Source organism: Heterodontus francisci, unplaced genomic scaffold, assembly GCF_036365525.1.
Source record: "Heterodontus francisci isolate sHetFra1 unplaced genomic scaffold, sHetFra1.hap1 HAP1_SCAFFOLD_184, whole genome shotgun sequence".
NCBI classification, from domain to species: Eukaryota; Metazoa; Chordata; class Chondrichthyes; order Heterodontiformes; family Heterodontidae; genus Heterodontus; species Heterodontus francisci.
Window position 1 is genome coordinate 1,407,224 of NW_027141723.1, and position 12,697 is coordinate 1,419,920.

The following is a 12,697-nucleotide window of genomic DNA, read 5'->3' on the forward strand; positions in this document are numbered from 1 at the left end:
ACTGCGTCCAGTTCTGGGTGCCACACTTTAGGAAAGATGTGAAGGCATTGGAGAGATTATGGAAAAGATTCATGAGAATGGTTCCAGGGATGAGGAACTTCAGTTATGAAGATAGATTGGAGAAGTTAGGACTGTTTTCCTTGGAGAAAAGAAGGCTAAGAGGAGATTTCATAGTGGTATTCAAAATGATGAGGGGTGTGGACAGAGTGGATAGGGAGAAACTGTTCCCACTTGTGAAAGGATCGAGAATGAGAGGGCACAGATTTAAAGTAATTGGTAAAAGAAGCAAAAGCGACATGGGGTAAAACTTTTTCACGCAGCGAGTGGTTAAAGTATGAACTGCCTGAGAATGTGATGGAGGCAGGTTTAATTGAAGCATTCATAGGGGAATTAGACTGTTATCTGAAAAGGAAGAATGTGCAGGATAATGGGGAGAGGACGGGGAAGTGACATGAGGTGAATTGCTCATTTGGCGAGTCAGTGCAGACACGATGGGCCAAATGGCCTCCTTCTGTGCAGTAACAATTCTGTGATTCCAATATTCAAGTCATTTATATATATGGTGGTCCTGACACTGACCCTTGTGGACATCACTGTTCACCATCTTCCATTCTGAAAAACAACCAAATACCACAACTCGCTTTTCTTGATATTTCATACATTTTTTAATCGAAGCAGATACTGACCCTCCTATTCCAGGAGCCTCAGTTTTGTTACCCAGCCTTTTATGTGGTAGTTTGTCCAACGCTTTCTGAAAATCCATATAGACAACATCCATTGCTTTCCCTTCATCAACCTTTTCTGTTATTTCATCAAAAAAATCAGTTATTTATTAATAGATGCAGCACTGAAACAGGCCCTTCGGCCCACCAAGTCTCTGCCGCCCAACAACCACCCATTTATGCGAATCCAACATTATTCCCATATTCCCGACCACATCCCCCACCACCTACCTCCACTGGGGGCAATTCACAATGGTCAATTTACCAATCAATCTGCAAGTCTTTGGCTGTGCGAGGAAACACACGCAGTTGCAGGGAGAACTCAAACTGCGCACAGACATTAGCCAGAACTGAAGACGGGTCACTGGAGCTGTGAGGCAGCGGTGCCAAACACTGTTCGCCCAAAATGACCGTAGCAGGACTCGAACCTACAATCTTCTGATAACCTCGTTAAATACACCGAAGTCAGACGCCTTATCCATTAGGCCACACGGCCAATAGTGAAGGGTTTTAGAGGTGCTGAACCTCTCAGTTTTCGGTCTCCCCAAACCAAGTTCAAGGCCTGAACAATGAACCGATTGCCTCTCATTAGTTCTGTGAATAATACAATGATTAAATGGACAAAGTTTTGAAACATTCCTGCCCATAAATCTTGATAACAGAGAGTGTGTGGATCTCCTGACACAGAATGTTTAGTGGATACAGTCCTCAGATCCGACAAGGAATCCCTGAACATCCACAGGAAAGACAGTGTGGATGAGGAAATGGAAGAGCCGGGAGCTGAAACTCAGGGACGGCCGAGCTCTCCTGTCATTGAGCTTGTGTGTCTGCTCTGCTCGCCGCACTTCCGGCTCTACTTTGTTTCCAATGAAAAGATGAAAAGGGCCGTTCGGTTTTCCTCTCACTGACAGCGTGTTTCACTCGGGTTAATATAACCCGGGACTTTTGCTGCTGAAATGAATTCTGCAAGGTCCCAGCAAACACACCGGCTCCCTCCTTTCTCCCCTCTTTCTATCGGATTGTTTTACCATGAGGGGCTCAATAATAACAAACCCCCTGCAGGGAATGACCGCAAATTGAGCATCTATATGGGGCAAGTGGGCAGCTTTCTGGGTTCTAGGTTCCCCCTACCCCGCCCCTCCCTCCCTTCAGTCCAAGCCCCTCTTCACTTTCTTTGGGACTTTGATGAGGGTGAAATGGGGAAAGTTCCCATTGATGTTTGAATGCTGAATTGCTGCAGATCTCTGCGCACGCGCGGTGTTGCCCCGCCCCCAGTGGGACGTCACAATGAGGAGTGGAGCGCATGCGCAGCCTTTCCCCAACCCAATCTGTGAGGCCATTCACTCAATCAGGGGAAGATGGTTAAAATCAGCTGCTAATGGAGACTTCCCGGGCCTGGGGGAAGGGAACAAACAGCATCTGCTTCCAGCAGCCACTGCTTTGGGAGCATGTCCGCAGATGTGCTCAGAGATTCGCATTGAGTGGTGGGAAGTTGAGGGGGAGTCGGGGAGTGTTTGTAACAGACACTGTGGAGCAGGAGCTGCTCCCAGAACATGGAGTGAGCCGGGGACACGGGGAAGGGAGAGTTCATTCTCGGACAGTGTCTGTACAGGCTCAGGGAGACACAATGGGAAGAAATCACTATTGAAAATCACTGACAATTTCACCACCCAAAGGAGAGGGAATTTTCCTGCTTTAGTTCCAGTCTCTCACTGTTTGTTGGATTGTGAACAGTGGGGGCAAAATAGCCGCAAAATAACCATGTGGACAGTTAGACAAAGAGCATTTATTGCAGACACCAGGTGAGAAGTGTGAAAGGCACATTTTAAATAGTGGCTGCTTGTTTTCCGTTGAAATAGAAATGTGACTGTGTAAAGGTCACTGCTCGATCGGACAGTCCCTGTCATTGAGCAGTGCAGGGCTTGTGTTGTTTCTGAATGTCACAAACTTGTTGTAAATCCACATCAAACACCTGGTAAACAGAAGCTGAATACTGCAGTACTGCAGTGGAGTCAGACACTGACACTGTTTGTGTTCCTGGTTTTCATTTCGCGATTGTTCATAATGATTATTATTGGGACGATTACATTGATCCCTTTTGTATCTTCTATCTCACCAGTTCTTTCATTCCTTCAGGAAAATACATGAAGGAACCTGACTGGATGTGGTGATTCTTGGACACAAGGAAAAGTGCAGCGAGCTCGTTCCAACACACAGTCGGTACAGGATCACTCCCAAAGCACAGAGATACTGCCAGCTCATCAGTTCCACTGGAACAAACAAAAGAAGTAGTCAGACAGACACTGATCCCAAAGTCGAGAGACACATTTTCAATCCAACAGTCAAACAACAGCAGGAGAGACAGAAGTTGTTTCCATTTCACTCCAATTCAGTACAGCTGACAGGTTGATACATCAATCACAGTCCAAAAACAAACCCATCATCAGATCTAAATAAACTCTGTCACCATGGTTACATTTTAAATATAAACCTTGAAACAGAACAGACAAAATTTGCATGATTGAAAGGTACAGAATGAATGCAAGGAGGCTTCAAGGGGATTTGGACAGGGTAAGTGAATGGGCAAGAACATGGCAGATGGAATATAATGTGAATAAGTGTGAATTTCTCCACTTTGGGAGAATAAACAGAAAGACAGAGTATTTCTTAACTGGTGAGAGGTTGAGAAGTGTCGATGTCCAAAGGTACCTGGGTGTCCTTGTTCATGAGACACTAAAAGCTCGTGTGCAGGTGCAGAAAGCAATTAGGAAGGCAAATGGTATGTTGGCTTCATTGAAAGGGGATTTGAGTACATGGTTAAAGATGTATTGCTTCAATTGTATAAAGTCTGGCTGAGACTGCACCTGGAATATTCTGTACTATTTTGGTTTCCTTATTGAAGGAAGGATAGACTTGTCACAGAGGGAGTGCAACAGAGATTCACCGGACTAATCCCCTGGTATGGTGGGATTGTCTTATGATGAGAGACTGCAGAAACTGGGCCGAAATTCTCTGGAGTTTCGAAGAATGAAAGGTGATCTCATTGAAACTTACAAAATTCTTCCAGGGTAGATATGGAGAGGATGTTTCCTCTGTCTGGTGAGTCTAGAACAAGGGGACACAGACTCAGAATAAGGGCAGGCCATTTGAGACTGAGATGAGCAGGAATTTCTTTACTCAGAGGGTGGGAAATCTGTGGAATTCTTTATCCCAGTGGGCTGTGGAAGATCAATCATTGAACATATTCAAGACAGAAATCGATAGATTTCTAAATACTAACAGGATCAAGGGAGATGGAGATAGCAGGAAAAATGGCGTAGAGGTAGATGATCAGTCACGATCTGTTTGAATGTTGGAGCAGGCTTGATGGGCTGAATGGCCTAATGCCCCTATTTCCTATCATCCTTTGAATCCCAATAATGTACATCAGAACGTTAGACCAAGTTATGCATTACATACCAGTTCAAAAATCCCACAGAGATTAAGACTGAAAGATACAGTATCAATTCCATTACTACAAAATGAAGGACTTGGAGCTTGCAGACCAGCCCATGTATAAGATTGAAAGTTATATTTTCATTCACAATCGTTTTCACAGAGCTAAATATTAAATACCAATCCACAACTTGCAAAGGACTACCAAATAAAACCTACAACTGTAAAATACAGTTAATCCATATTTTAAATTAAACACAAGGCAAACAAATATTGATACATTAAGAGAGTGGGAAACAGTGAGAGCAGAGTGGAGCATCAAGAGCCCAGGAGAGAGAGGGAGCAAGAGTTCACTCGGAGAGCAGGGAACAGCGAGAGCACGCGTCAAAAAAGGCAAAGGAATCCACAATTAATGGGAAAACACTGAATGGTGTAGAGGAAGTGAGGGACGTTGGAGTGAATGTCCACAGATTCCTGAAGTAGTAGTCCAGGTCAATAAGCTGGTTCAGCAGGTATATGGAATCCTTTCCTTTATTAACTGAGTTATAGAATATAAGGGTGATCTGGGTGTCCATGTCAATAAGTCACTGACAGCTAACATGCAGGTGCAGCAAGCAATTAGGAAGGCTAATAGTATGTTAGCCTTTAGCACAAGAGGATTTGAGTACAGGAGTAGTGAATTCTTGCTTCAATTGTATAGAACCCTGGTTAGACCGCACTTGGAGTACTGTGTACAGTTTTGGTCTCCTTACCTTAGGCAGGATATTATTGCCATGGAGGGAGTTCAACGAAGGTTCATCAGACTTGTTCCTGGGATGGTGGGATTGTCCTATGAAGAGAGATTTGGGAAACTGGGGCTGTCTTCTCTAGAGTTTTGAAGAATGAGAGGTGATCCCATTGAAACCCACAAAATACTTAAAGGACAGTCAGGGTCGATGCAGCTAAGATGTTTCCCCTGGTTGGGGAGTCGAAAATCAGGGGACACAATTTCAAAATAAGGGGGAAGCCACTTAGGACAGAGATGAGGAGAAATGTTGTTACTCAGAGGGTTGTGAATCTTTGGAATTCTCTACCCCAGAGGGCTGTGGAAGCTCAGTCGTTGAGTATGTTTAAAGCAGAGATTGACAGATTAGTAAATACAAATGACATAAGGGAATATGAGGAAAGTGTGGGAAAAAGGGCATTGAAGTGGATGTTCAGCCAAGATCATATTGAATGGCGGGGCAGTCTCGATGGGCTGAATGGCCGACTCCTGCTCCTATGTTTCGATGTGCCTAACTCCACATTATCGATGAGACACAGCCTCAGGCCGACTTGTCGGGTGGTGCAAACAGATAACACTGCTTCTGATCTTCACCAGAACAGAGACTGAGATGTAACATTGATCATCAAACAGACTGTGAGAGAATACAACAGAATAAAACACATGGAGAGACACTGTGGAATAACAAATAGATTAGATTGGAATGTTGAATTTTGATTGGAATGGATAAAACACCAGAAACAGCAGATTAAATTGGGATTCTCATCATTATATTGATCTGAGACAGAAAAGAGAAACTGATGGGAAGAAGGAAGAATGGAATTTTTCACTCACCCATGAAAGCTGATTAAAAAAAGATGCAAATAACAGAGAATTTCACCAAAAAGGGAGATTAAATGCTGCCGAAACCTTGGATCGAAGGATGCCCCAACAGATCACCTGTTTAACTGTCTCCTCACTGGGGGATTTCAATCAGTGAGCAATATTATTTGCTACCTTTTTTTTGTTAAATGAACCCAGAACTGTCACTTGGAGTTAATATCTGCATTCCGACTCCTGAATATTTTCGGGACACATTTCCTGCTGAAAGAACTAAGAAATCTTTTCTAATTTACACAATACTATATACACATTCATCAAACCTCTTAAGCTAGCATCCTTGGTGCTGCTTTCTCTTCTCCCAAACCTCATCTCATGTGACTGTTACATCATCACTCTGACAGTGGGAGGGGTTGATCCCACTATCTTCAGCATTAACCCTTTACATCCTTATACTACACTGTCTGTCCAAACAAATGGGTGGAGGGAACTTCCTTCATTTATTCAAACACTTGAAAATCAACTCAAAGCCATCAGAGAGAGAGAGGGAGAGAGAATGTCAGAGAACTTCCTGCATCCAGTCCTGACCCTGTCACACTCAGCAGCTGCTCACCCAGACCGCACTCTCATCAACACTGAACATTGTTACAGAGACCCTTCAAATAATGTTTATAAAAGGCGGAAAAATTCAAAGTTCATCGCAGCCGGATTGAATGGAACAAAGTTTAATATCTTCTCACCGTCTCTCAACACCCACGAGACATAGGTTTTCTTATTTGGTTCCTTTGATTTTTCTTGTTCCTGATTGACAAATATTCCAAACCTCGGATCAACCCTCCCACTTGCGTCATGTCCCCAGTCTCGGTTAAAAGCAACACATAACGACACAAACACTCTGAAACAAACAACGCAGTCACACTTTCCTTCAGTGAGATTAATGTCGAGCTGTTTTCCAGATTGAATGTAACCGTGAACAAATTTGTGTCAAAGAAGTTGCCTTTGGCGGATCAGCACTGAATTTCTGGACAAGGAGGAACAGCCATTCCCAACTCACATCCTTCACAAAGGCTGTTTTCTCCTGTGACTGAAATTCATCATGTAATTTGAATTCCAAGTTCAAGTTCACAAAACAGAGATATAAATGATTGATAAGGAAACTTCTAAAGCATATCACAAATGTGAAATAAGGCTCTGCTGGGAGTTGAACCCAGGCTCTTCAGTTTACTAGGCAGGTGTTTTTACCAACTAAGCTGCAGAGCCAAATCACTAATGCTGCTGTAGTTGAAATCAGAGGAGGATCTGTTTATTCTCATCACATGTCTCCACTGGTCACAACATATTTTAACTTTTCCTACTTACTGATACAGTCATATACTCTATTTTTCCCAAAACTGAGAATGGAGGTGGAGGGGCGACATGATAGAGGTTGACAAAGTTATGAGTGGCAGAGACAGAGTGGATAGTCAGAAGCTTTTTCACAGGGTGGCAGAGTCAGTTACGAGGGGACATAGGTTTAAGGCAAGAGGGGCAAAGTTTAGAGGGGATGTGCGAGGCAAGTTCTTTACACAGAGGGTGGTGAGTGCCTGGAACTTGCTGCCGGGGAAGGTGGTGGAAGCAGGGAAGATAGCGACGTTTAAGAGGCATCTTGACAAATACATGAATAGGATGAGAAGAGAGGGATACGGTCCCCTGAAGTGCAGAAGGTTTTAGTTTAGACAGGCATCAAGATCGGCGCAGGCTTGGAGGGCCGAATGGCCTGTTCCTGTGCTGTACTGTTGTTTGTTCTTTGTACATACATAACACGTTTATAGATGTGGTCACCCCACAGCTTAAGAGTATGCAGGGAGAGAGGGAATGGGTGACCACCAGGCAGTCAAAAAGAATCAGGCAGGTAGTGCAGGACACCCCGAGTGCGTCTCACTCTCCAGCAGGTATTCAGTTCTGAATACAGAGGACAATGATGCTTCACCTGGGGAGTGCAGCCGGAGCCAAGTCCATGACACCATGGGTGACTCAGCAGCAAAGGGGAGTACAGGGAAGACTGGAAAAGCCATAGTGATAGGTGATTCAATCGTCAAGGGAACAATCAGGTGTTTCTTTGGCCACAGACGTGAATCCAGGAATGGAGTGTTGGCTCCCTGGTGCCAGGGTCAAGGATGTCATTGAGCAGTTACAGAGCATCCTGAAGGGGGAGGGTGAACAGCCAGCAGTGGTAGTCCACATCAGAACCAACAACATCGGTAGATATAAGGATGTTGTGCTGCAGTCAGAACTTAGGGAGTGAGGTAAGAAATTAGCAAGCAGGACATCAAAAGTAATAATCTCCGGATTACTCCCAGTGCCACGTGCAAGTGAGTACAGGAATAGATGGATAAGACAGATGAATGTACAGGAATAGATGGATAAGACAGATGAACGTGTGGCTGGAAAGATGGTGCAGGAGGGAGGACTTTCGATTTTTGGGACAGGTTGGACGGGTTGCACCTGAACCGAGCCAGGACGGAGTTCCTTGCAGGATGTTTTGCTAGTGCTGTTGGGGAGGGTTTAAACTAGTTTGGCAGAGAGATGGGGACTGGAAGGTAGAGTCAGATCAGAAATGAAAATGGAAGGCAGAAAATTAATGGAGTCTGGAAGAGAGAGGAAATACTGATTAGAAAATTCAAAACAAAAAATGTTGGCAGTGCTCAAGGATATCTAAATCAATGCAAGAAGTATAGCAAATGAAGCAGATGAGCTCAGGGCACAGTTAGACACATGGCAGTATGATATCATAGCTATTACACAAACATGGCTAAAGGAGGGACAGGCGTGGCAGCTCAATCTTCCTGGTTACAGGGTTTTCAGACGTGAGAGGGAAGGGGATAAAAAAGGAGGGGGAGTGGCAATTTTGGTCAAAGAAACTATGACAGCTGTGAGCAGGAATGATATGTTGGAAGGTTTATCAACTGAGACCGTATAGATTGAGCTGAGGACCAAAAAAGAGGCAATAACACTGCTGGGAGTGTACTATAGACCCATAATCAGTCAGAGGGAGATGGAAGAGCAGATATGTAGGCAAATATCTGAGCAGTGCAAGAACAATAGGGCAGTAACAGTGGGGGATTTGTACCACCCAAACATTAACTGGGATACTTTTTGTGTAGAGGGAATTGAGGGAGCAGAATTCTTGAGGTGCATTCAGGAGTACTTTTTTAGCCAATATGTAGCAAGTCCAACAAGAGAGGGTGAAGTTTTAGACTTAGTTTTAGGAAATGAAGAGGGGCAGGTGGAAGGAGCGTCAGTGGGACAGCAATTTGGTGGTAGTGATCATAATTCAGTCAGTTTTAACATAATTATGGAAAGGACAAGGACAGAACAGGAGTTAGAGTTTTCAATTGGGGTAAGACCAACTTTACTAAGGTGAAGATTGATTTACCGAAAGTGGACTGAAAACAGGTAGTTGAAGGTAAATCAGTGTCAGAGCAGTGGGAAGAATTCAAAGGGGAGATTCCAGGGGTTCAGAGTCAACATGTTCCCACAAAGAAAAAGGGTGGGAAGGCCAAAACTAGAGCCCCATGGATGTCAAGGAGTTTACGGGTGTAATAAGGCAGTAAAGGAAAGTTTATGCCCAACACAGAGAACTGAATACTACAGAAAGCCGAGAGGAGTATAGAATGTGGAGGGGGGAAATCAACATTGAAATTAGGAAAGTTAAGCGAGAGCATAAAAGAATATTGGCAATCAAAATTATGGTGAACCCAAAGATGTTTTATCAATACATTGAGAGCAAAAGGATAAATAAGGAAAGAATAGGGCACAGAAAAGACCAAAAAGGTAACCTATGTGCAGAGCAGAAGATGCTGGCATTGTTCTGAATAAATACTTTGCATCTGTCTTCACAAAAGAGGGGGAAGATGCATATATTGTAGATAAGGAAGAGGGGTGTGAAGTATGGATGTGATCCATACAGAGGGAGAGAGGACATATTAATGGGATTAGTGTATATGAAAGTTGATAAATCACGAGCACCGGATGGAATGCACCTCAGGCTGTTAAAAAGAAGCAAGAGAGGAAATAGCAGAAGAGCTGATCATCATTTTCCAGACCTCACTGGATACAGGTGTGGTGATGGAGGATTGGAGGACTGCTAACGTTGTACCTTTGTTTAAAAAGGGAGTGAGGGAGACCAAATAATTACAGGCCAGTCAGTCTAACATCAGTAGTGGGCAAATTATTGGAATCTATTCTGAGAGACAGGATAAAATGTTACTTCGAAAGGCACAGATTAATCAAGGATAGTCAGCATGGATTTGTTAAGGGAAGATCTTGTCTAACCAACTTGATCGAAATTTTGAAGAATTAAGAAAGAAGATAGATGAGGGTAGTGCAGTTAATGTAGTCTTCACGGATGTAAATGTAGGGGGTATGAGTTTGCAGATGGCACAAAGATTGGCTGTGTGGTAAATAGCAAGGAGGATAGCTGTAGACTGCAGGAAGATCTTCATGGTCTGGTCAGATGGACAGAAAAATGGCAAATGGAATTCAATTCAGAAGTGTGAGTTGATGCACTTGGGGAGGTTAAACAAGGCAAAGGAATACACAATTAATTGGAGAAGACTGAGAGGTGCAGAGGAAGTGAGGGACCTTGGAGTAAATGTCCACAGATCCCTGAAGGTAGCAGGACAGGTCGTTAAGGTGGTAAGAAGGCATATGGAATCCTTTCCTTTATTAGCCGAGGTATAGATTTAAGAGCAGGGAGGTTATGCTGGAACTGTATAAATCATTAGTCAGGCCACAATGAATACTGTATGCAGTTCTGATCACCTTATTACAGAAAGGATGTAATTGCACTAGAGAGGGTGCAGAGGAGATTCACGAGGATGTTGCCGGGATTGGAAAAATGCAGCTATGAGGAAAGACTGGATAGGCTGGGGCTGTTCTCCTTGGCACAGAGAAGGCTGAGGGGAAATCTCATTGAAACATACAAAATTTTGAGGTGCCTGGATAGAGTTGAAGTGAAGGGCCTATTTACCTTAGCAGAGAGGTCAGTGACTGGGGGAAACAGATTTAAAGTGATCTACACTAATGGAATTGATTCTGTATCTTTCCATTTCACAGTGTGGGTGAGTTCTGAACTGGTATCTAATTTGTGTCTCAGGTTACAATATCTTTCAGCACCTTAGAAACTTTCTCTGTAATGAATGTTGAACTTGTATGTAACTTGTATCTCAGGGTACACTATGGGGATGTTTAAACATCCTTTATCATGAATGGATGTGAGCTTTGAGTATGGTATTTAATTTAAATCTCAGGGTACAGCATTACGTTAGATTCTGTGCCATTCAATCAATACTGTGTGCCAATTCTATCTGATATTTAATTGATAGCTAAGTCTGCATTATATTTAGATTGACACATTGTATTTCAATCTGTTAATGAGGGTGACTTTGACCTGGGATTGAGGTATCTGACTGTCAATGGGACTGAATTGGGGTGAAATGGAAACAACTTATTTCTCTCCTGCTTTGTTTGATTGTTGGATTGAAAATGTGTTTCTGGAACTCGGGATCAATGTGGACCTGACTACTTCTGCAGTCTGAGACTAGGGAACTGATGAACTGTCTATCCCTCTGTACTCTGAGTGATAATGTACCTACTGTGTGTGAGAGGAGCTGGCTGCACTGTTCCTTGTGCTTCGAGTGCAGCAACCATCACATTCATCACGATACCTTCAAGTATTTGCCTGTATGAAGAAAAAATATGTCTAAACTCAAGAACAGGGGAGGTGCAAAATATCAAAGAGGTGAATTTAATTTCGCAATTAATAATCATTAAAAACACCCACAAATGAAAACCAGTGTCAGTATCTGTCTCCACTGAAGTACTGAAGCTCCCAGCTCCTGCATCACAAGTATTCTGGGCAGATCCATCGAGACAAAACACTGCACTGGGATCGTCCCAACTGCTCGATGCTCCACACATATTTCCAGCCACCCTGCTTCATATGCACAAATAAAGAAAAATAAAGCCCCATATGTATATCCCTCAATTCCTTTCTTCCCATACAGTTGTTCCACCTCCCCTTAAATGCATCGATATTATCGCCTCGACCTCTCCCTGTGGTTGCAAATTCCAGATTCTAACCACTCACTACATAAATACCTTTTTCATGAATTCCTCATTGGTTTTATGAATGTCGATTTTATATTTTTGGCTCTTGTTTCAGACAACACCACAAGAGGAAACATATCTGCATGTATTCGATAGAAGCCCTTCACTATTTCCTCACTTTTTTCATTTGTTCATGTGATGTCGGCATCACTGGCTCTGCCAGCATTTATTGCCCATTCCAAATTGCCCTTGACAAAATGGTGGTGAGCTGCCTTCTTGAGCTGCTGCAGTCCTTGAGATGTAGGAATTCCAACGGTGCTGTTTGGAAGGGAGTTCCAGGATTTTGACCCAGCGACAGTGCAGGAATGGTGATATAGTTCCAAGTCAGGATGGTGTGTGGCTTGGAGGGGAACTTGCAGGTGGTAGTGTTCCCATGCATCTGCTGCCCTTGTCCTTGTTGGTGGTAGAGGTTCCAGGTTTGGAAGGTGCTGTCGAAGAAGCCTTGGTGTGTTGCTGCAGTGCATCTTTTAGCTGGTACGCACTGCTGCCACTGTGCATCAGTGGTGAATGGAGTGAATATTGAAGGTGGTGGATGTGGGCAATCAAACAGGCTACTTGAGTGTTGTTGGAGCTGCACTCATCCAGGCAAGTGGGCAGTATTCCATCACACTCCTGACTTGTGCCTTGTGAATGGTGGACGGATGTGGGGAAACAGGAGGTCAGTTACTCGCCGCAGAATTCCTAGCCTCTGACCTTGCTCTTGCAGTCACAGCACTTATATGGCTGGTCCAGTTCAGTTTCTGGTCAATGGTAACCAATGGTCAATGTTAATGGTGGGTGATTCAGTGATGGTAATGCCATTGAACAT

General features: G+C 43.6%; 1 non-coding gene across 1 annotated transcript; it reads right to left on the bottom strand.

Moving 5' to 3' along the window:
* Positions 1 to 1,129: 1,129 nt before the first annotated feature.
* Positions 1,130 to 1,218, bottom strand: trnar-ucg (transfer RNA arginine (anticodon UCG)). Its single transcript is given in 2 exon segments — positions 1,130 to 1,165; positions 1,182 to 1,218. It is a non-coding gene; the product is annotated as a tRNA-Arg (tRNA).
* Between the last annotated feature and the right edge of the window lie 11,479 nt (positions 1,219 to 12,697).